Genomic DNA, 25600 nt, shown 5'->3' on the forward strand with positions numbered 1-25600 from the left:
TATGACTAAAGGGCAGTAGAACTCACTTAACATGCCCTAATGGAAGGGGTCATCCTAAATTTACTCACTGGGTAGTGATGTCAAATCCAAGTGAAAGTCAGAGGGGATGGGGAAAGGTGTTTTTACTTGCATGCATGTGTGTTGTTTAAAGAGATCTAGATATCATTTGACCTTCCCCCTTCACTGTTTAAAGACAGAGCTGATCTGAAGACAGACTGAATTGAGTATCAGAGGGGTAGTCGTGTTTGTCTGGATCTGTAAAAGCAGCAAAGAGTCCTGTGGCACCTTATAGACTAATAGACGTATTGGAACATGAGCTTTCATGGGTGAATACCCACTTGGTCATGCATCCGATGAAGTGAGAGTTCACCCACGAAAGCTCAGACTGAATTAAGCATATTTGTTTCTATCAGTGGTCGCTAGAGCTGAAATCACTGATGAGCAGGTCTATGGAGCTGAACCTTAGACCTGATGTGAAGACAGTGATGCAGTGAAAGACAATGCAGAGGGTGTAGCAGCAGTAAGGTTCCCAGCTGAAATCATTAAGAACTAGGCTAAATGATGCAACCTCAGAACACAGCATCTTAACATGAAGCAAAGGTGGTACCAAGCAGCAGCAGGGACAATCAGGGAACATTTATCAAAAGTATTAGTGAGAAGCAAGTGGCAACAACAAAAGTGTCATAGAGAGTGGTAAGCTGCACCAGAGAGAACTGTAGCAGTAGTGACCAGAAGCATTGCTAAATTCCCCCCCCCCCCATGCCTGCCACACACACACCCTCAAGAGTAGGAAGTGAACCCACATGAAAGCATCTCTGGACTTCACTGACTTTGGACAACCAACTGTGAGGGTGCACCAGAGGGAAAGGAGTGGTGTGTTTAAAGGGACTTTTGTTCATGGGACTGTCATATTGGAAGATGGGGAATTGGAGGCAAAGGACACTGCCCAAGATACTGTGGGGCAGGGGTTTACTTATGGTTTGCATACTTCTGAATCACTGTGGTCTTGTTTTCCTAAATTAATGCTGACTTCCCTCTCCATTTCAATGAAGTTTTCTTTTGTTACACACAGATTCACGGCTTGTGAGTGGGAAAGTATTTACCTCTTAGATACACCTGGGGTAGCATTTAGTTTTCCCAGGTTTCTAGGTGAGGGGCTCAAGTCGGTTCTGTCTTGTAATGTTGAGAGGGACCCCTAGATATTGAACCTGGCTCTTAGTGCTGCTGGCACCACCTGACAGATGGGCTTCATGTGACAACTGAGGCAGTACAAGTTCTGATATGTTTTGTAACAGTATAAAGACAAGTCATTTCTCATTTGTAATAATTTCTGTTGCCCTATCTTATTTAAGGTAAAAACAGTGTGTATTTAGGGCATGAAAGGGTAACATGGAGGTAATTAGCAAGCTCACTTATTGGACATTAGGGAAAGAAGAGAGGGAACATTTGTTCACAGGGTACAGGAGAGGCTGAGCAGTCCAGCAGCCAAGGCACTAGATTAGGACTAAGGAAGCCAGCGTTCGGTTCCTGGCTCTGCCATTGGCTAGTTGTGTGAGCACCTCCTCTCTGACCCATTTTTGGTCTTGTCTAGTTAAATTGTAAGAGTTTCAGGGTAGGCTCCATATCTTACTATGCATCTATATGCCTAGCACATCAATGCCCAGTTTTAGCTGGTGCCTCTAGGTGATACTGTAACACAAATAGTATTTTAGGCATTCACATTCCCATTAATTCTCAAAGCATGATCAGCAGTTGACAGTTTTTTCCCTTCCCTTGAGCCAGGAAGCCAGGTATCATTTCTACTGGCAAAGGCAGAACTCAGCCTAGGTATGAGACTGCCAAAATGTGAGACAGCTTTGTGAGATTCAAGAAGGTGACAATCTAATTTTAAGGGGTATGTGTACTTACTATTTGTTTGTAAGAATCTTGCTTGAACAGAACTGCAGCTTTCACTGCCACCACCACACCAAAAAAACAAACAAATCAATAAATCAATCATATTTTCATTCATGTGTGGCTTGGGGCAACATTTCTCTAAAAATAAGTGTTTTTTTCTGTGTGTAAATAAAAAAAAATGACTATAGCAAGTTCTTTATTCTACATTGTGTTTTACCTGCCTTGATATATATAAAAAAAATATGGTGATCTCAAACTGATTTGAACTCTTAGTTCTAAAGAGTCTGATCCAAAGAACATTGAAGTCAATGGGAATCTTTCCCTTGACTTTAGCGGAGTTTGAATCAGACCCAGAATGAATATGTACTTTCATTTTCTGTCCCAAATACTGACAGCTGTTGCATCTTTTTTGGCATTTCTCAAAAACTTTTCCCCTGTGAGTTAGATCTATTAAGAAACCTACATAAAGAAGATATTTAGTATTTTTTAACATAGACAAATCAGAAACATGCCTATATATGCTAATAAAATCAAAATGTATTCAGTGATGGATAATTTCAAGAGGTTTAGCTTGGATAAGCACTCAAACATTTGGACAACTAAATTGTCCAAATCTGCACAAATTGGGTTTGAAACCTCATGCTAGCATGCATGAGATTTCTCCTGCTTCCCATTTCATACTGGACAAGAACTACTGTAAGAATAATCTGTCTTGTGGTATTTAATCATTGCCGCTGCAGGATGTGTCTGAAATGAGGAAACACAGTGAGGACTAATGGAAAAGTAGGCAGGTGGATAATCAGCACCTAGCATTATAGTAAAGATGTAGGACAGAACCTCAGCTGATGTAAATCAATGTAGCTCCATTGAAGTCAATGGAGCTATGCTGATTTGCAACAGCTGGGGATCTGGCCTGCAAGGTATAGTTGCCTGTAAAGGGTCTGAGTAGCTTCATAGCACTTTTGTTGGATTATTGAGGGAAAGGGGAAAAGCAAAGTCTTTGCCTAGCCCTAGCTGCAGAATACAAATAAAAACGTTTTAATTTTGTTAATGAATGCCCTGCTTGACTGTGCTTTACTTCCAAATTGTCTGAGTCACCACTTAGCAGCTGACCCTAAGTGCATTGATGACGAAACAAAGTATCAAGTGGTCTCATGCATAGCAGGTAGATCTAATTCAGGGTTCAGCAACTTTTGGCACATGGCCTGCCAGGCTAAGCACCCTGGAGGTCCAGGCCAGTTTATTTACCTGCTGTGTCCGCAGGTTCAGCCGATCGTGGCTCCCACTAGCCACAGTTCGCTGCTCCAGGCCAATGGGAACTGCTAGAAGTGGTGCGGGCCGAGGGATGTGCTGGCCATCACTTCCCACAGCCTCCATTGGCCTGGAGCAGCGAACCACAGCCAGTGGGAGCCGCGATCGGCCGAATCTGAGGATGCGGCAGATAAACAAACAAGTGGGCCACGTGCCAAAGGTTGCTGATCCCTGCTTGAAGCCTGGGTGCTATGGCTGCTAGTAGGATCTGCACTATTTGCTGACCCTGTTCCATGAGCATGAATAGAAATACAGCAACAGCAGAAGGTCGTCATGCTTTCATGATACAATCATGGTTTCAGTCACTTTTTTTTAATTTCTATGCTGGTTGAAATCTGTATGCTCTAGGAATGGGCACACAGTAATGCTTCTCTTGCAGTAAATGGCATGAATGACTGTCTTAGGTAGCATTTCCACAGTCCCAGATGAATATTGCCAGTAGCAGGGCTTTACCTAAATGACTAATGAGAAGGAGTTGCCTTTGGACATGATGAACAGTGGATGGGCTAGCAGCAGCCATACAAAAGGATTTAATTTTATTGTGTCATGTATTTAATTGGACTTTCTTTCCCATGCCCCAAAACAAAACACATAAGCCACTCCTATTTCCTGTAAGATAAGTTTTGCCTAGTTCATACCTATGCACTCTGTATTGTGTTGTGGGAAGGGAAAGAACACATCTCTCAGCAGTAGCAGGCTGTAACTGGCAGTTTCGTAATTAAGATGATGATGTTCTAGCTGATGCTCCTTTTTGGGCTGAATTGTACATATTTGAATTTGTGAAATGTATTTATCTGAACAAATGATACAGTATTTGTCTTTCCTATATTTTTAGCACATTTACCAATACAGCATTAGTGGTATTTTAATTAATGACTATGAGGAATTGTTCTAACTGATGTGGATTAAACTTTTACCAGTTGTTTTATCACACTGAAAATTACCATCTTGGGTTTTTGCCAAGTACCTGCACTATTTGTATCTGATGATTTCCTGCTAGCGAAGAAGCCAATATGGGACAAAGTAACCACATTAACTTGATCAATGTATCAGGAGGGAACAACTGAACTTTTCAGGAACCCCAAAGCAGCTCCCAAATGATAAGAAAGATGCATAATTTTTAACTCAATTCATTGTGAGATAGCTGTAGTTTAATAAAAGAGAAATTCATGCCTGTTTGGATTACACACAGATGTTCTTGCTAATTATACCTTTATAAGTCCTTCTGTTTGAAGGAGACAATCAGTCTGTCCCTGCTATGTGTGCAGAACACTTTTGTTTTGCCAAGGGCAAACAATACAGAACTTTAAAAGAAATCTATTATAAAATAATATATCAATATACTCTATGGCCCAGGGGAAATCTCTGGTTCAATTCTTTGCCAGTCCATACCAATAGAGACCTTTTAAACAATTTGATGCCTAATCAGGGGCCTAACCATGTAAGGGGGTCATGACCACGCTGTACTCCCTATATTAAATGAGAAGAAGGTTTCAGCTAAATGAGAGGGAGGTCATGGTATGAAAAACATTTGAGAACCACTGGTGTAAGTGAAATGAGCCAGTCATTTCATTCTAGTTCCTTTTTAGATAGGTGTCCATATCTTAGAACAAGCATCAGTGTCTACAGAAAAGGTACACCCCATGCCAGAAATCAGAAACTGATAAACTATTAAGGCAGTGGTTCCCAAACTTGTTCCGCCGCTTGTGCAGGTAAAGCCCCTGGCGGGCTGGGCCGGGTTGGGCCGGTTTGTTTGGCCAAACCTGTGGACATGGCAGGTAATCGCTCCCATTGGCCTGGAGTGGCAAACCGTGGCCACTGGGAGCCGTGATTGGTGGAACAAGTTTGGGAACCACTGTATTAAGGAGTACTAAACATATTGTGACACAAACTCTGTAACATCCCTGCTAGAGTCACTGAATTTAGTATGCTGTCAAAGATAAATCAAGAATAAAGCTCTGGGCTTTACTTAGTCCAGATGCAAAACTTGGCTATGATTGCATGAGCTTGGGGTTGCAAAACCAGCAGATGCGATTGCGAGGATGCAGCTAATGAGCACAAAAGCACTAGGGGACAAATCTACTAAGCACAAAGTGAAAGAGCTCTGACAAATAGTCCGCTCACTATTTGCCTCATCACCCCATCATTGTCTTTGATTATGGAGGAGGTAAACTATCCCCTCTCTCTCCAAAAAGCCAGGAAAGCCACAGAACCTGATGGCATCTTTCCAGAATTTCTTTAAAATCTCAGATGCAAAGGAGGGAACTGTCTGGTAGGTCTGTCTAGATGGCTGTTCTCTAATATCCATTCCTCAGGGCTTGTCCCAAGGATTTGGTGCAAGATTGTGGAAATAGCCATTGCCAGGCTTGGGAAGTCAGCTAGTAATCCTTCATCATACTGGCCCATATCACTCCTCTGCACATTGTACAAACTCATGGAGAGACTGTTACAATGGCATAATCCTTGTCAGTTGAAACAATGTTATTGAATGAACAAGTAGGTTTTCAACTCAGCAGCTACTCCAACCAAGTATTATATTTAATACCACACATTGAGGCAAGGTGCCACCAAAAACTCAAGACTGGGGCAGCTTTCTTAGACTTATCTGCCACCTATGATACCATATGGAGGAATGGACTTCTCCTGAAAGATAACAAAATTATCCCATGCAATGCAGCAGTGGAATTCTTTGTCAGAATTTCTTGAATCATAGGTTCTGCATTTTCCTTGGTGATCAAGAGAGCAGACCACACACTCCCAGCAGTGGTCTACTGCAGGGCTCACTCATAGCACCGATCTTCTTTTGTATTTATACCAACAACTTTTCCCAAAAAGCATCATGGATATTTGTATATGCTGATGACATTGCTCTGACTACACAGGCATGGAATTAACTTCTCTTAGAACAAACCCTGACCAGGGACCTTTAAACCACAGAAGAATATTTCTTATATTGGTAGCTAAAACCAAACCTCACCAAGACTGTTGATTTTAGTACTCTACTAAATCATTCTTTCCTTCCACAGGCAACAGTCACACAGCAGCTTTTGTAAGGACTGAAGTAGTTACCATGTAATAGATAAAAAGTAAAGTGAGGTACTTCTGTTTTAATCCTTTGAGAAATGAGTATGCACGTTGTGTAATGAACTAGTCATTGTGTATGGGTACCACTTCCCATTAGGAGCGAATAAAAACTGCTTAGCTTCATTTCATAAATCCTGAACTGTTACTAACTAGTGGAGATTCCTCTTTATTTCAAGTGATAGAGAGCTGTGGTTTTAAAGCAGGAGAATCTGGTATCTATTGCTTCTGTAGTCACCAAGTTCCAAGTATCAGAGGGGTAGCCGTGTTCGTCTGGATCTGTAAAAGCAGCAGAGTCCTGTGGCACCTTATAGACTAACAGACATATTGGAGCATGAGCTTTCGTGGGTGAATACCCACTTCATTGGATGCATGTGACCAAGTGGACCTATTATGCCTCACTGTGTAATCTGTAGGTTCCTAAGTAGCCACAGAATTGATACAATGGTTTTAAATTAAATTCACTTTGTGTGTGTTTGAGGCAACCAGTTTGCAGGTATAGTCTGCTTCATGAGCCATGTAAACACACACCCTTCCAAAACGGGTGGGTATAAAATCAGAAGCCATCTTTTAAAAGTTTTCCCTAACGTTTTAACAGCAGAACAAGATATGTAAGTTACACTGATCCACCTACCTTTCAAGAGTCAAGTGATGGACTGTCCATTCCTCAGCTCATTGTCAGTGGAACTTTGGATCAAGGATAAGCAGTCAGACTGGATCTTTGCCTACAGCTCAGAGTCTAGGCCTTTCTGGAGTGTTTGGGCCCTTCTGAACTGCTTCAGTGCATCTGTATTTGCAATATTAACACAGATTCTCTAGTTTAGCGTTCCCAGTAGAAACTATTCATATTTGATTTCTGCTAAATTGCAAATATGACTAGAATACTGATAATCACGTGGATATTTACCTGAAGTAAAACAATTCTCACTGTTTCCCAAAATCAATGATTTGTAGTCTTATTATCAGAATAATGCTTTGTAAAAGAAAAGTAATACTTTAATTCTGGTAGATTCTATATGAACCAATTCCCAGATTATAATGAATACAATCACTTGTATTTACAGCACAACTTAAAAGCCTTTATTTTTCCTATAAGAACTACTTGAAATTTCTTTCACACTCAATTGAATGAACAATTGAGCAATTTCCTTTGGTAATAGGCTTAATTAATCAAAGAAAGTATGTCTGCCAATGTGTCAACCTGAATAGTTTTCCAAGAGTTTAGTCTATTCTGTAGGGATTATTGGAGACTAATGCAATTTGCTTTGGTTTTCCTCAGTGTGCTTCAAAATATGAAGAATGTTTGTTTCATAGAATCAGGCTATTTAAAGCATCTTCTTTTTCAGGTCACCACATTTTGTTTTTAATCATAAGTGGAAGGAAATTGCATATTTCGTTCAGGGCAAAGTTCTTTCCAAGAAAAGTCTGCATCTTGTGCTGTCTAGAAGTGAAAAAAATGAAGCTTAAATATTTGTTGATGAAAGAAAGTCACCTTGCATAAAGGTTAAGCTAACCTCATTTGCATCCCACATCTCTTCTTGAAATCATTTTAGTTCTATATATTTTAATGTATGCTTAGGCATTTGGCTTGTGGTAATTGCTGCCGTATGTCCATGTGTGATGACCTGGGAAATATCTGTATTGTTTTTTATTAATATGGTGTAAGTCTTTGTGTGTTTGGTTATGACAGTTTACTTCGAATAGAGTCAGATCAAATGAAGTTGTTAAAGTAGGAAAAGTTAAAATAATAACTCAGATAAGAGCTCCTTGAGGAAACAATGGCTGGGCAATCAATGGGAAGAAATTACCTGTTTAACTCGGTCCAGGCTAGAACTGGTTACTCTTCCCAAGGCTAAGGGATCAAAGAGTATTTAAAGCTTCAGAGACCCTGGAAAAGGGAGGGAGTTTGAGTGAGCTAGAAGGGGCTGCTCAATTTGTGTCAGTGGAAAGCTGACAGGCTGACAATGCACACATTGGGAGAGAGGGAAAGTGGAAAGTTCATCAGGAGCAATCTGTTTCTCCCTGCCATAGATGCTGCTTCTGTGTCATTGCAAATTTATATTGTGACAGGCTCCCAAAGGGAAACCCTTACATGTGCCAAAACTGAGTTGGGCATGTGTCATTAACACAGCTGGGAGTCAGGGGGCTGCAGCCCAGAAATCCAGTCTGAGAGTGGTTGTACCATGCAGTTCCACTCCAAGTGAGATGCAGAAAGCCAGGGCTGTCAGGTAAGTGGCACACTTGAGAGGTTTTGTAGTGGTCCCTCCCTTTGGGGTCTGGACGGAGGCCACTCATGCTTCCTGCAGCCGCTACCAATAGTCTGTGCTCTGGCCTCTTGGCCAGGCAGAGCAAACAAATGTGGTCTGTGGCTCTCAGCTTCCTGGGTGGAGCAGTAACCACAATTTGTGGTCTGGCCCTTTGGCGGGCAGAGCAATCAAAGCAGTCTGTAGCCCACTGTCTCCTGGCTGAGGCAGACAACAGTTAGACAGTCTGTGGGCTCGGGCATGGCAGAGCAACAAACAGTCTTTGGCCCCTAGCCTCCTGGCAGTTTTGTATTTTATTAGGAAAATTTTGCAAATCTTTTCTTTGGACCATACTGTGATTTTCTTACTTACGCGATCCCACAGGGTTTGTCAGTAACACAGTATAATAATTGTTATATTTTACTCACTTTTTTCAAAATATTAAAATTAATTTGTAAACAATGGAATGTATACACTTTCCACCAAGAATTATACACTTAAATAGATACATAAAATTCTATTTAATTGTGTATATGTTCTCATGTGTATAAATAACATGGAGACTATTTTCAAAAAGTTAGGAACCCAACTGCGCATGCAAAATATGAGCACAACTTCATGCCTAAATTGTATATACAATCACACTAGCTATACACACAAGTCAGATATCTTCAAATACAAATGACCAGCTGGACACACAGTTGGCAGTTTGGATGTATAAATATTTAGCTGGTCGGTGGAAGCACAGTAACTGTGTACAAATTAAGCAAAATGTGCATATGTGTAAATACAACTGCACCTGGTGTTTGTGAAATTAAGCCTTTCACATTTAAGTATTCCTGTATTCAGTCACTCATCACAACTCCCCCCAAAATGAAGAAGCAACATACTTAAGTCACATTTGTTATCTATAAAAGAAAGATATAATTGAATGTGCTAATAATAAAATCTGAATACAAATGTATAGCTAGCTGTATTATTCAATTAAAAATATAACTTATAACTTCTTTTGAGACACAAGAAAAATGTTTCAATCTCTTAAATTTGAATCTTTTTAAAACTCAAAACATCTGCATATACCATGTTGTCATTATATTGACATGAAACGTTGTTGTCCTAGTGAAATGACTTTTTTGTTCAGAATTGTAGAAAGGGATGCTCTAGAATAAAATTAGGAGGAACATACATATCCTTCTGTGTTCAGGTGGATGAAGCTAAAATCCTGTAGATTGTTGTTAAAATATATTTTATTGGAAGAAATGATTTTATTTTCTACCCTGAAAACTAGTACATATTTTTGTTGGGGGCAATAATTGAGTTGCATCACTTTTTTTTTATTATTATTTCAGTTTCTTCTTTTTGTTTGGTTCTGCTTTCCCCCTGCCCAAAGTGGGAACCATTAGTTCAGGGGAAGGAAATATTGCTTTGAAAGCTAGTTCTACAGAACTTTCCTGGCACTACTGTTGGGAACAGATTTAGTTTACTGCTCTTTATAATAATACCTTTTCTGACATGTCAAGGTGTGGACACTCATTGCTCATTAATGTGGCTGAGGACTACATTTCAATTGATGATGCTAGGAACTGAACTCCAGAGAAGTAGGAGTCATTGTGTCATTCTATGTTCTATCATCCCTGACTGATTACAGACTTTCTTATCCACATGTTGTTTTACCTGATAACAGCTAAATGCACTAGGACTGCTCTGTTTTATAATTGCAGTAATGATTATGAAGCTCTGCATTCCTGTAATAACAATACCTCTAAAGAAAGTTCAAAGTTTCACCTTCATTACTGAGAAAAGTGTTAGGTTTGATCCATTGAAATCACATGCCTGCATACAAAATAAGGTTGTCTTAATCTGTAAGGGATTTAGACACGTTATTGTGGAACATTGCCTTTCTGATTGTATTAACTCTTCCCAGACTTCACTACATGATTTCAACACACCAAAGAACCAGCAGCAAACTGGTTTTAGTAGCAGTGAACTTCAAAGCAGATAGGATAAAAATTAATATTAATTACACCCAAAAACAATTAACCCTTTGACCCATTGTTAATGGAAGTACTAATGCAGGGCTAGATCATATCGTAGAAAGAAAATATCTGAGCTGTTCTAGTGTTTACCTGTAATTTCCTAAAGTATTTTCTCACATTAGGGACTCATTTCCATAAATAAGTTCCACTTGGGTAACATATTTGTTCTCCAGCGAGATAGTCTGCATGATTACTTGTCTTTGTGCTGTGTTATTCTGGCCATGCTCCACTGAATTTAGAGTTGTTGTAGTAACAGGAACTTGCATCTTAGCATATTAGGTAAGGCAGGTCAGAAGGCCACAAAGGCAATGGCACTAATTCATCTTAGTGGCCCAATCTTGGCATGTTTGTACATGTTCTTGCAAATAAGTGATGGTCACATTAACACCACCCTATATCGAAAACCTACCGACCGCTATGCCTACCTTCATGCCTCCAGCTTCCATCCCAGACACATCACACGATCCATTGTCTACAGCCAAGTACTGAGGTACAACCGCATCTGCTCTAACCCCTCAGACAGAGACCAACACCTACAAAATCTCCACCAAGCATTCTCAAAACTACAATACCCGCACGAGGAAATAAGGAAACAGATCAACAGAGCCAGACGTGTACCCAGAAGCCTCCTACTGCAAGACAAACCCAAGAAAGAAACCAACAGGACTCCACTGGCCATCACATACAGCCCCCAGCTAAAACCCCTCCAACGCATCATCAAGGATCTACAACCCATCCTGGACAATGATCCCACACTTTCACAGGCCTTGGGTGGCAGGCCAGTCCTTGCCCACAGACAACCTGCCAACCTGAAACATATTCTCACCAGTAACTGCACACCACACCATAATAACTCTAGCTCAGGAACCAATCCATGCAACAAACCTCGATGCCAACTCTGCCCACATATCTACACCAGCGACACCATCACAGGACCTAACCAGATCAGCCACACCATCACTGGTTCATTCACCTGCACATCCACCAATGTAATATACGCCATCATATGCCAGCAATGCCCCTCTGCTATGTACATCGGCCAAACTGGACAGTCTCTACGGAAAAGGATAAATGGACACAAATCAGACATTAGGAATGGCAATATACAAAAACCTGTAGGAGAGCACTTCAACCTCCCTGGCCACACTATAGCAGACCTTAAGGTGGCCATCCTGCAGCAAAAAAACTTCAGGACCAGACTTCAAAGAGAAACTGCTGAGCTTCAGTTCATCTGCAAATTTGACACCACCAGCTCAGGATTAAACAAAGACTGTGAATGGCTTGCCAACTACAGAACCAGTTTCTCCTCTCTTGGTTTTCACACCTCAACTGCTAGAACAGGGCCTCATCCTCCCTGATTGAACTGACCTCGTTATCTCTAGCTTGCTTGCTAGCATATATATACCTGCCCCTGGAAATTTCCACCACATGCATCTGAAGAAGTGGGTATTCACCCACGAAAGCTCATGCTCCAAAACGTCTATTAGTCTATAAGGTGCCACAGGATTCTTTGCTGCTTTTACAGATCCAGACTAACACGGCTACCCCTCTGATTCTTGCCTTGTGTTACTTATTAGACATGGCACACAGATTGATCCTGGTCATAATGCTAGTTGGCAGAGCAGAAAGAGGATGGTTTGGTTCATGACATGAAAGATGAATGTGATCAGTCCTACTGCTGCTTGTTTGGGAGTAGGTGAAATGCTGCTTTCAGGAATGTGTGTTGAACAGAATACTCTAAACTTTGCCAACAGTCGAGGTGGCTCTAGACATTTTGCCGCCTCAAGCAGGGCGGCATGCCGTGGGGGGCGCTCTGCTGGTCGCCGGGACGGCGGCAGGCGGCTCCGGTGGACCTCCCGCAGGCGTGCCTGCGGAGGATCCGCTGGTCCCGCGGCTCCGGTGGTCCACCAAAGCCATGGGACCAGCAGACCCTCCACAGGCACGCCTGCGGGAGGTCCACTGGAGCCACCTGCCGCCCTCCTGGCAACCAGCAGAGTGCCTCCCACAGCATGCCGCCCCAAGCACGCGCTTGGCGTGCTGGGGACTGGAGCCACCCCTGCCAATAGTCAGTGACCATCTTTGTCTGGAGAATTCCAGACCTCAGTTTCCAACATATACAGTTCACCAGGAAAATTTCTTCTTGTATTTTAAAACTGTAGAAGTGATCTCTACAGCAGAATGAGCGTTCATCTCATCACAGCTTGAAAATACCTCTGGACAACAATAAAAACCTTAGCAGAGTGCTGCTGACATCACTTACAGTCCCTGTGGCACTAATCCAACCTAGAGGTAAATTACTTTATTAATTTTTGTTATTTTAATCTGCAGATTACTTTGGGTTTGGAGAGAATAGCACATTGTTTCCTGGGAGCCTTTTTCAATAGCTTTCATTACATAAGCACATCTACTGTTCAACACCTTTCACTGCTTCTGGCTAGTTCTTCTAGCAGGAAGCCAAGAAATATAGAGGGGACAAAGGTTCATAAATCAGTGTAAATTACCTGATTTTTATTGAGATTACGGAGGAAATTCTTCTCATATCTTAAACCATGAAGGTCTGGTCCACAAAAAGGCATCCTGTGCTGACTGACAGTATAAATGGACCTGTTGGTGCTGAGAGGCCTTGAACAATATTTTGTGGCATCTTAATAAATACATTAGCTATGGGAATTGGAAAGAATAATGGTCTTTTGATGAAAGGTCTTGGTTCAATTCCCAGCCCTGCACAGACTTCCTAGGTGAATTTGGGCAAGTCACTTACCCTCTGAGCCTCCATTCTCCCTCTGTAAAATTGGGATAATAACAATTCCCTATCTCACAAGAGTGTTGACATACGTTACTTTAATTTATTTTCACAGCTGCTCAGATATTACAGTACTGAGAATAATATAAGTAAGTGTAACTTCCCTGGTGTTCATTACAGATTTTATCATATGGACTTATAGAAAAACCACCTCCTAGTCAGAGATGGGCCTGAGCTGCAGAGATCAAATTTGAATCCAAAGTTTCATATCCAAGTTTTTGGGTTGACCTGTTCTCTATTATATGCTGATAACGTGACTAGAAAATAATTATGAAAACAGATATTGAAGTATAACAGGGAGAGTTAACTATCACTACAGAAACATAGTTCTGACATCATTACAGTAGTTTTTGGTTTTAATTAGCATTCCAGCAGATCCAATGGCATGTGTTTTTTATCTAATTACTTCTGCTATTTTATTTGTCATATTCTTACCTTTTAACAGGGAAATGAAAATATGTATTGTTTCCTTGGCAGCAAAGAACAAAGCATCCTCTCCTAAGAAGACAATCTATTCTAATTTCATCTTCTCTAAAATATATATAATAAGCAGACGCAGGGAAAACAATCCTCTGAAACTGTATTCAATTTTAGGAACACAGCACCATTTTCTACTGTAAAAAGAACAGGAGTACTTGTGGTACCTGAATCTCTAAGGGGCCACAAGTACTCCTGTTTTTGCAGATACAGACTATCACAGCTGCTACTTTGAAACCTGCCATTTTCTACTGCATTTGCTAGTGGTTGAAAAATGGAAACCTTTATATTCAACGTACCCTAGAGACACACTAATGATCCACCCATCTCTGACCTGTTTCATTTATGCTCTGCTGATGGACTCATTTGCTTGCCCAACTTTAATGTTGCAGTAGTATTTCTATTTTTATTGTTTAATCATTTTTGTTGCCTTTTGTGGAATTTGGAGAAGTAGGTTCTCAAATACAGTACTACTTAAAGGCTTGAAAACACGAAGTGTCCATAAGTCCTGTTTCTAGAACAAAATGTCTTATTATCCTTGTTCAAAAGATAAGGAGTAAGTTTCAGGGCACCGATGATGGCACAACTCAAATAACATTCAGCTTTTGTGTTTGGCAATTAGTCATTGATCAAATGGCAGCCTAATAGAGGAAAAAATGTGAATAGTTCCTATGGGAAGTCACAGGCTAAGCAACCAGATGAGTTTGTAAATTGATGCTTCAGAACAAGAAGTGAAGAAATGCTATGTCTTATTTTCAAAGTAGACCTCCTGTTTAGGTGCCGTTGTGCCCCTACAATCATGTCCTTCTGACTTATTCATGCTTTTTCCTGATCATTCATTGTGTGTGCCAGTACTTGGGAATTCAAAATCACACTTATGAAACTGAAGGTCCAATTTGAAAGTCAGCCCCCCAAATACATCAACTGACACCTAAACAGCCTGATGTAGAACTAAAACATTGGAAAATGTTTCCCTACATTATCTAAAAATGATTGATCTCTTTATAGATAGCATGTGATTTATTTTTTCCCCTTAGAACTCAGTACTCTCACCCTCATCCTCGTTTCCTCATCCTCGTTTCCTATCTAAATTGTTGATCCCATTTCCTAGATTCTACTATAGGGCTTTGTATATAGACATTTCATGCTGACTCAAGTTTCAGCTGACTGGAAATTACTGCGTCTGTGATCCTAAGAGTGACAACGGGGCTAGCTATGACCTAATATCTGTTTGGAACCATCTGGTAGATTCATGCTATCTCTAAACCTAAAAGTTATCTTTCTACTTCAGGTGAGGGGCAAAGAAAAAAATACTTGTTACTTGCATTTTAGTTGTGTGATCCCAATTGTGTCTGTTGGTGCTTAGTGCTGTACAATCATACAAGGAGGTTTGGTCTTCAAATTTGGAAGGATGAAAATACCTCCATATCCACCTCCACGTAGTACTTATAAACAGGAGTTGTAGCAGTCTGTTCATATGTCTTTGTGAATCTGGCCCATAATATTATCAGTTTTTGATAATAGTCAGAGACAGCCCTCATTCAGACCCCATTCCTAAAACAGAGAGGAATTTGAATGAGGGTTCATGTTTGTCAAACTTTCTTTTTACATCCCACATGTGAACTTCAAAAGGTTCATTCTTCCTCCAGGATTGCAAAACTTTTTATGATTTTTTTATTTTAAAAAAAGGGTCAGAAATGGGAAATATCACAGAAATCAGAAGTGGACACTTATTCAGCACCTGATCTTGCATAATCAGATAAATGTATGGCCAGACTGAATGAATCTAAAGCAGCTTGCAAATTATTTTCATTTAAAATATATCTAGCTATGACATCTTTCAGGGACTCTTAAACACAGATGATACAAATACAAGTTAGATAATTGTGCATGAATTCTTTTTGCTTTGCTGGGAAATACAAGTCAGTGCTTTGTTCTGATTTTTGAAATACAGAGTACAGTTCCTCTCCAAAGTATTGTATACATCTGTCGTCTTTTGTTTAAGATGTGCACACACATACTTCCAAAAGCTTTATGTTTTAAGTTGTACATTGATGTTCATCAGTATGTAACCAATGTAACGCTTGTCTTCCTTTATGTCCAATGAACTTGTTTCAGATGAACTATCTACAATGTAGGTATTCATAGAAGAAGGGTGGCAGGAATATTGACAAGGCCATTATCTCAGTGGTGTAAGAACTAAACTGTGATTTCAAAGGATTTCCTGGCAGATAGATACAGGTGCTTTGAAAGGCAAAAGCTGAAGTTTTAAATGCATTTCTGTCATCCAAGCATTACAGTTTACTTCGACTTCCCCCTGTTAAAGTGAGGTAACCAACAAGCAGCCTCTCACTAATGAGGGTCATTCCTCAAAAACTTCCCATGGCCACAGTGGGACCAATTTCCTTCTCACCCTTTGGAATTATGCATGTAAATCCCACTAGAGACTAGACAAGGAAATATCTTCAGCAATATACCTAAAGCCAGTAGGTAGGCATGTGTGTGCTTGATTTTTGTTTTAAGATGCTGTTGGAATTCAAGGTCAAGCCTAATAAACAGAATCACTCATGAATAGCCAAGGAATATATTAGCACTTGGCTGCTCCTTTTGCTTTTTCTTTACTCTCCTTTCCTTCAAACCCCTTCTTTGTAGCTTTTTGATAAACTCTAGTTCCTATTGTGTTTGGGCTTGATCCTGCCATTCAAAAACCTCCAATTTGCTTAATAAGCACTGGCCCTAAATAAGCATCTCCAAAATTAGACAAGGAAAGGTAAAAGGGGATGGGATCAAATCAGAGAGCAGTGGAGATTTGGGAAGAGAAGATAAAGTGTGAGATGAGTGAAAGGAAGTGATGAAATGAAAGAGAAGAGGAGCGGCAAGGGCATGAGAGAAGCATGGATAAATGGCAAAGAGAAACAGAACTCTAGTGTTTGAGAGAAAAGCAGACCCTTTAAAATATGTTTTTAAAACTCACGTCCCATCCCCCCATACAAAACCCATTTCCCAGAGGCATTTTCAAGCTTTAAGGTGGGGGTTGGGGTGTGTGTGGAGGGTGCTTTTTATTTTTAAATATAAGAATTTGAGGACTGGCCATCATGCTATGTGGTGTTGGCCCTGGCCTCTCCCTTCCTACAACATTAGGGGGTTAGATGTAGTATGCAGAAGGGACTGGTTCATAGTTACCCTGCAACTTATTTGTGCTGGCAATGCAGCTGTATGGCTAGTTTTTGTGCACTTCCAGCCTCCAGTTTGGTTTCTGTGTCACTCAAAACAGTCTATCCAGATTAAAAGGTCATCTGCTGCTATTAGGAACATGCATAAGTAATAGAATCTGTTTCTATAGCAATGAAAACCTACTGTGTAAGCTCTCTGAAAAGCTCTTTTCCTGTTTTCTCTATATATTTAAGCTAAATGAAAGAGAGGTCAGAGAGTTTATTATTGGGAGAGGGAGAGCTCAGTGTTTTGAGTATTGTCCTGCTAAACCCAGGATTGTGAGTTCAATCCACTTAGGAATCTGGGGCAAAAATCAGTACTTGGTCCTGCTAGTGAAGACAGGGAGCTGCACTCAATGACCTTTCAGGGTCCCTTCCAGTTCTGAGATAGGTATTTCTCCATATATTACATTAAATTTAGTAGTAGAAAAGGGTATTTAAAAAAGAAACAAACTAAAAATCAGTCTGCTAAATCAATTAGAAAACCCTGTCAATTTACTTTTGTATTTTTGGCTTATCTTTCCATCTTAGCCTATGGTGACCTCATGTCCCAATTTTATAGAGACAGTCCCGACATTTGGGGCTCTTTTTACATAGGCACCACTTACCCCCACCACCCCATCCCCATTTTTCACACTTGCTATCTGGTCTACCTGAGCCCCAGATTAAATAAACAAACTATGATGATGCTTGTTTTATATGGTTTTTAACAGTACACATCGCACATCAAATCAGCCTATACCAGATCTTCCCAAATACAAAGTTTCTTAAATTAAAGTGATTTTTTAAAATGTTTGCAAGATAACTTCATAAAGGTGCCTAGAAGAAGCCTGCTACACACTGTCTCTTCAGTTTAAACTGTAGGTTGAGGCATGCATTTGAAGCATTTCTGCCAATCTGTGTTTATTCTCTCCTGTTATAACAGATTGGATAACAGTCAGTGGTATTACATGCTGAGACAATTTTTTTTTTTATACCTGCAACTAAAATGATGGAAAATATCTGGAACGTGGACTGTTGCCAATAAACACTGATGCTGAAAAATAGGTTAATGAAGGAAACATGATACAGTCCAAGAAAAAACCTGGTGTATTAACACCTCCTGGGTCATTTTTAATGTTTCCTTTTTATTTTCATTGTTTCATTTCTTTATTTTTGCTTAAGTATATTTTAAAAAGATCTCTGAACAGCAGTGAATGCAGTTTGGACTGACTCATTGCATTACTGAGTTTAAGAGTCACACATCGGTTTGCAAAGCATTTATGTTCTGGAGCTTACAATAACAAGATGCACTAGAACCCACAAAGTAATTGCTTCATAAAATGGTTGAGCATAGACTTTCCAGTTCCTTCACAACTGTTTGCAGACCCAGAATTCCTGACTCCAGGACCAGATTAAGGCATAGGAAATAAAGGCTATGCATAAGACCTTGGCTCCTGGAGTCATGTGTTGACTGCAGAATTTCAGCATTAAAAACAAACAAAATAACCAAGTATAACTGCAGTGACACTTGCCTGAATATGGACAAAGTCTGCAACTATAGTTCTCAGGGAGCTGAACTGCCTTATTCATCTCCGTTGGGAGTTACCACCAAGCTCCAATGCTCTGGAGCTCTGTCAATAGCCTGCCACTACAAAACTGTGGAAAAGAAGAGTGCATTGGACCTGGCCCACTCAACCGTCCAAGCTTCTGGGGTAAATACGGTGATGGTGCCCTTACTGTCAGCCCTTTTACTCCTCAGGAGACTGGAATTTTCTGCTACTGCCATTCCAATTGGTGGAGTAGCTTAATCTAGTGCATTCTTATTAAACCAGGTTGCAAACATATTTTCTAAAAACTGAAACATTTTCACCATTCTCTCTGCAGCTGGACATACAGGTCTTTGCGAGCTATACTGACTAAACATGTTACCGGTAAATTTGTCATAGATTTTTCTCTCCCCTCCGCCCTTTCAGAAAAGAATGTGCTCTGCATGCGAATCTTCAATCAGAAGCTTTTTGGGACGTGGACTGTCTTTGCCTTCTGTGTTTGTACAGCATTTGGCATGATAGGGGCCTGCCCCATGACTTGTGCTCCCAGGCACTACTACAACCAAATAATAAATAAAGCAAGTGAGCCTGAACTTTAAATTGTTTTGGCTTTTGTCAGTTTGCATCTGATTTAGGGTTATACAAGTGCAAAGAGAGATCTGGTCTGTCTTTATGGGGAGGGAGGATCAGAGGAAGAGAAGAGTCATAAAATGTAGGCTAAGAAAATATATGTGACTGCTGCTCCCATTAGCGGCTTTTTTTTTTTAATTGTAGGGTCCATTTCATTTTTTATATTAAGGCACCTAAGGTGGTTTCTCCATGCATAGAAAAAAGAAATTAGATATTCCACTTTTTCTTTAATTAACTTGGTAGTTCATGCACAAATAATATTCTAACGAATTCCACAATGAAACATTTTTTTTGTGCGGGGGTGGTGGTGGGATTGTGCTTTGCCTGTATTTCTGGAGTGCTTCAGTCTGTGTGTCCCCCTCTACTCAAGTGTTTGATTCTTTTGGCTGGGCATCCATTGTTTTCAGCAACATACTGTATTGGTGGTGGTGGTGTTGTTTTTTTGTTTATTTAACATTTTTGTCCCCTTCACACTTGCTAAACTGTTTGAAACAGTTGTACTCCTGCAATTCATTTCATTTCAAAATCAGATCATCAGAATGTAGACAAAAAGCTTTACAGCAAATTGTTAATATTTTTGTCCATTTACTTGTTCACTGCTATCCCTTACCCTTTGATATTTATAGAGGAATTTGCTACTCCTCTCTCTTTTTTTATTTGTCGCTGCATCTGCTGTTGTATTTTCCAATTTGGAGAGGGTACACAACTGAATTACCAGAAGAACTCTGAGTCAGAGTGTGATGCTAATTGTCTAACGTACTTTAGAACATGCTTTATTGCGTTGTTGAAATATGTCAATAACTAACTGTTTTTTAATGCGCAGTTAGATTATTTGAAATATGTCTCATGAAATGTAAAAGGAGATTTGTGCTTGGGAGGCAAGCTGCTAACCATCTTCTAATGATTGTTCTCCTGTTGCATTTTATGAGAAATTAAGTCACTGGAAATAAGGAATTTCTCAGAACAGGGTAAGAAAATAGTATGCTTCTTTTAAGCAGACATTTTGCCATTGAGGCTCTTGACATTAGTATATGATAGCAAGGGCAAATGTATTTATGTAATTATTAAAGTGTGTCATTTGAAAGTAAATAAATAATAGCTTCAAGGTATGGTAGGTATTTTTGTACGTATACGCATGGGTCTCTTTCTCCTCGGATTCTAAAACAGACTCTCTTCAGCATCCTATAATCATTCTCTGGCATGTTAGCATGAAGAGGTGCTTATAAGTACTCTGTCACTGACTGAGACTCCATTGTACCTCAGTTTCCTCATTTGTCAGATAGGTATAGTACTTGCAGGCCAAATAACAGGTGTAATGTGGTGATGGCGCACACAGTGCATTTTTGTAAACACTCTGGGCTCCTTTGCTTGAAGGCAATATATTGAAGTTCAAAATATATGTTTATAACTCTGTTCTCATGGTTGCATATGATGATGCAGGGTGCCATGCTATCTGAAATGTTTTCAGACTGTGAATAGGAGGAGACTTGGCTTTGGATGACCACAGTGAAAAGCCAAGGACAGGTGCTTCATTACTGGCAAAAGCAATCACAGCAGTATGGGCAGAAATGGAATGGAGAGCTCTGACTGCGCTAGCTAAAGTGGGAGGGAATGTATAAGGGAGCACTGTTTATGTAACACAGAGAGAGGAGGAGACTGCAGTCTCCCTCTCTCCTCCCCTTTTACTTATCACTCCTTCATGGATTATTATTAGTGTAGGTGTGTCACAGAACTGGTCTGGTTATCCCTGCCTGAGGCTCGCCATACTTCTGTGTGGGGATTCATAGAAATGAATCCTGGACATTTTAAGACCCTCTCTGCCCTCTCTCCCCTCCCCCCATGTCTGAAGAGAGTCCATTATTGCTATATAGAAACACACACACCCTCAGACATGTGGCCCCATGGCCAGCTGCCTAGCCCTTGGGCTCAGAGCTGGTACCTCAGAATCCTCTTGTAGCTTATGCACAATCTCTCCCAGAACTCCACCCAAACATGTGAGCCTTCTGGTTTCTCTCTTCAAGGGGCCACTGATACTTTGTGCAGAATCATATCACATTATTGCTCTTTACTTAATTGCATGCGAGAAACACAGATCTATGCAAAAAAAACCAACAACCCTGCATGTACTTCCCTACCTCAGTTTCCTCACCATTCCAGAGTATTCTTTGGGCTGGAGTCAGTCCTTTTGGCCCATCTAGAGTCTTCTGCTGCAGTGCGTGGCTTCTGTTATGACCTTACTTCCTCTGACCTTGGCCCGGCCATCTCCTTCCCCCACATCAGCCCAAACTTCCTGTATGTCTTGAGCCAAGTTCCCCTCTATGGTTCTGTTAGTCTGGTTGTATATCCCTCTAACAATACCTTGTCGTCTTTGTTCTCTCCCATTGTTCATGCACTGCAGAGGGAAGATAAAGATAACTGGTTTCCTCTAGGATGCAGTTACTCCTTTGTTCTCCCCCAGTAAAACCTATTGATATGCTGATAGTCCTTTAACAATTAGCTTTTGTCCTCAAACTGGCAGAGAATTGGCCCAAACCCTGCCATCTGATGGTGGATGCATGTATCATGATTGCTCCTCTGTATAACACTTTTCATAGTAACAATGTCATCATAATCTTCATAATTTCAACCAGAATTCATAAATTGTACAAACAGATTCCCATATCATCACAAGGTGACTCAGCTTTTATGGGAGCTGGACTACACTATGATACTCATTTTCAGCAAAAAATAAGAATGCTGATTCACCTCCATGAATTCAGAATGCAATGCGTATTTTAGCTGTTTGACTTGGCTTTCCTCTCCCCAGACCTGCACACAAATAAAAAAACCAAAGTATTTCTCCCAAAGGCCAGGAAGGAAGAAAGATTTGTTGTTGGTTTTATTTGAAATCCCTGGAGGTGTTCAGCTATTATGGTGCTAGTACCTGTAATACAGCATGGCCAGAGGGCAGCAGGAGAGTGTTAGCAGGGATCCTTATTCCCTGCAAGGGGAGGAAGGTTTGCTATAGATTAACTAGAGCACCTGAAGCCAATTAGAGCACCAGCAGTCAGTCATGTGATAAAAACCCCCTGCTTCAGTCCGACAGTGTGGGAGTTGGAGCAGAGAACAATTCTGAAGAGAGACCAAAAGGAAAGTTTGGAGGAGTGCTGCGGTGGGCTGAGAAATCCAAAAAACCCCTAGGTAAGGGGCACCTGGCTTATGTAGAAGGAGGGCAAGAAGCCCCTTCACAAGCTGAAAGGCAGGAGAGGGAAGCAGCCCAGGGAAAGGAACCGCTAGTTCAAGTGGTTCACCACAAACCTCAGGGCCCCTGGGTTGGGACCTGGAGAAGAGGGTGGACCCAGGTCCCTCCCTCTCCACTCCCCTCCTCAAGGACAATAGTGGGGTAATTAAAACACTGATTCAGAGGCAAGCAATGGTGCCCTGAACCTTCCCCAAAGAAGAGAGCATGAGACCCAGCATAACAGTACTGGCAATTTGCCACACTTAGGTGAAATTCTTCTTTGTCTTTCCCTGGACCACTGAGTGGGGATCATCTCTTAGGAGTTAGTGGATTTATCCCATGTCACAGTTAATATCCCCCTCTGTGGTCCCTCGAGGGTGCCCACTTTAGGTTCCTGGCTCCTCAGCCATCACTACTCTTGGATAAAGGCCCACGTCTCTCCTTCCTGACTGGAGTTTTTCCACTTCTCTGGCTACACTGATATTCCTAGCAAGCCTGATTGTCTAAAGAGGCCAGCATTAAAACTTTGCTTTCTCTCCAGAAGCTATGAACAGTATAATGGCCTATAATTTACCACACAGTCCTTTATAAGCAAGCACATTTATTTGTAAGGTGACAGTATTACAGGAAAAAAAAGCATTAAAAACAAAAATCCTACACACTTGTTAAACTTATAACATTTTGATTTTTTCCAACAGAAGTTTTCAGTTTTGTGGCAAATTCTCAAACAGCTCTTCTGTTTGTTCAGTTTTTCAGAATGCCCAGATCAGAGCTACAGGGTGTGAAGGCCAGGCAGCAATACACACATTTCATAAGTGCATATACATCAGACTTGCCTTGTGTGCCACTCCAGGCCTCATGCTTTCAGTTAAGTTAAAAACTAGAAAGTATAGACTTTAGGCATCACAATAAAACTTAACCCCTTAAAGCTAATGGGTTTCATAGGGGTCACTGGAGGCATGATTGAAAGGTAGCATAGAGCATGGTAGGCAGAATCTGTTACTTGGAGTGATGCATGACATGAGAAGAAGCCAGCTTTGTCTCTTGAAGGCCTAGTGTTTGTTTCCAGGACTGCCCGGAAAAAAATGCTTTTCATTTAAAAATTCAGCAAATTTGATTTGGAAACCAGTGAAATGCAGATGTTCTGGGGTGCTACTATGCTTTAACTATGAATTTTCCTGTTTTTAAATATTTGGGGCTTGGTTTGTTTTAAGTAGAAACCCTTCTGTATTTGCCAACAGCCCAACAGGGTCACTGGATTATCAAGAATTGACTGATAGTTTTGTAAAGTGCTCTGTACTCTGTTTTTTTTTCCTTTTCTTTTTCAAATTTTCACTGAAAAGAATCACACAACATTGCAGGCAAAAAGGCTGAGATAAACAGATTTGCAGTTTATATAATCTGGAATCCAATTGTTGTATTTTTAACATAGTAAGCAGTTAAGTGATGGTATTTGCCATTTAGAAACAATTTCATTGCTCAATAAATCATGAGTGGGCAGTGGGAATACTGTGTGACAGTCACTGAAGGCTTTGCTGATGTCAGCTTAGTATTCCAAGCCCACTACTTTTCTTTTTTACTGCTGTTTGTATGAGCAGTATGAATTCACCTATTTAATTTGCATCAGTGAAACATAAATTTCAGGAAGAGAAAAATGCAAGTGTAGGATTATGCATAAACAAAGAACTAAGGAAAGAGATTGCTGAAGCTCTTAGTGGTCCTATCAGAATCTGCACCCTGTAATGTTAAGTGATGTTCAAGCATACAGTTAAAGACAGTCATTTTGCTGAATTAGCTACCTTGTTGTTAAGCTGTACCTTGAAATTTACATAAAGAAAAAAAAATTACATGGGAGGTACAAACTCCCCCAAGGAATGAGTCATGAAACAGTGCTATGTATTAATCTGTATTTTTCTTACTCTGGTATATCAAGGAAGATTTTTAGCCACCTAAAGTGTGGTTACTGTTCAAAAATGTATTTTTTTTTAAATATTTCCTTGGGCTATGGTAACTTCAGTGGGATGTTGAGTCCCTACACAGAGATCATGCTGCTCTACTACTGCAGCAAGAAAGGAGATGGCAGAAACCAGATTGGCTGGCTAGATGAGCAGCTCTGGATCACCTAGCAAAGAAAAGTCCTTTAAAAATTATTTTATTTTTTACTTTTATTAAGCCATGGTTTCACATGGCTTTCAGTAGCTGATGATTCTCAGGAGACCACAATTATTTCCACCTGAATAAGATTTCATCACCCCTGAATATTTTATTTGCAAAGTGAAATGGGAATTCACTGAGTTCAGATACAGCAAGAAAAAAATACCACATTTTCCAAATAATATCCTTACATATGCTCTTGACTATATATCTGATTGTAATAAAGTTCTCAGCAGCTATTTGACAATTTTCTCAGTGCCTGATCCTGAAAAAGTACTACTCCCAGTATTAACTACTGTCCTCTGTAGTAAGTGCTTGTGAGACTGGATCTGAATTTTGTACTACTTCATTGTTGGATAATACAGTGGAAATGCAAATGATATTTTATTTATTTATATCAATGTCTGCCTCTAAAATCTACCACCCTGAAACAATAAACTCAAGACCCTTTTACTCATTTTGGGACCTTTATTTCATTACTTCTACATTCTCCAGTTATGCTCAAACTCTTCCCACCCAGTTGCACTATCATTAAGTTCATAACTTCACCAAAATTCATAAATTTGTTCCTTCATATGTACTATCACTTCTTTCTTTTCTCCATTCTTTGTGACAAAGGAAAGCAGTAAGCAAAATATGGCAATCAAGTTTATCTTCTGCTAACTGAAGTAAACTGACACCTTGCACCATTTAATGCACTCCACCAGCTCACTAAATCAAAAGTGAAACATCTTTCTTAGGTTAATATGCATTGTGGAAAGGTTGTGTCACTTTGACTTATCTACAATGAGTACTAATTAAGTAGCCTGCATGATTGATGATGACTATTTTTCATGCTATTAGAATTTCTAATCTGTATCTAGAATAAATTGAGACAGTGCCAAGACATGAGGTAATATAGAAGGAAATAATAGGAAGAGGATGGATGCAGTTGATGCTACTTCAGATCCCTGTTCACCATAAGGAGGCTGCTCTTGCAGGTATCATTGAGGAAATCTTTCCATTGAA

The sequence above is a fragment of the Gopherus flavomarginatus genome, chromosome 3, assembly GCF_025201925.1.
Source record: "Gopherus flavomarginatus isolate rGopFla2 chromosome 3, rGopFla2.mat.asm, whole genome shotgun sequence".
Taxonomy (NCBI): domain Eukaryota; kingdom Metazoa; phylum Chordata; order Testudines; family Testudinidae; genus Gopherus; species Gopherus flavomarginatus.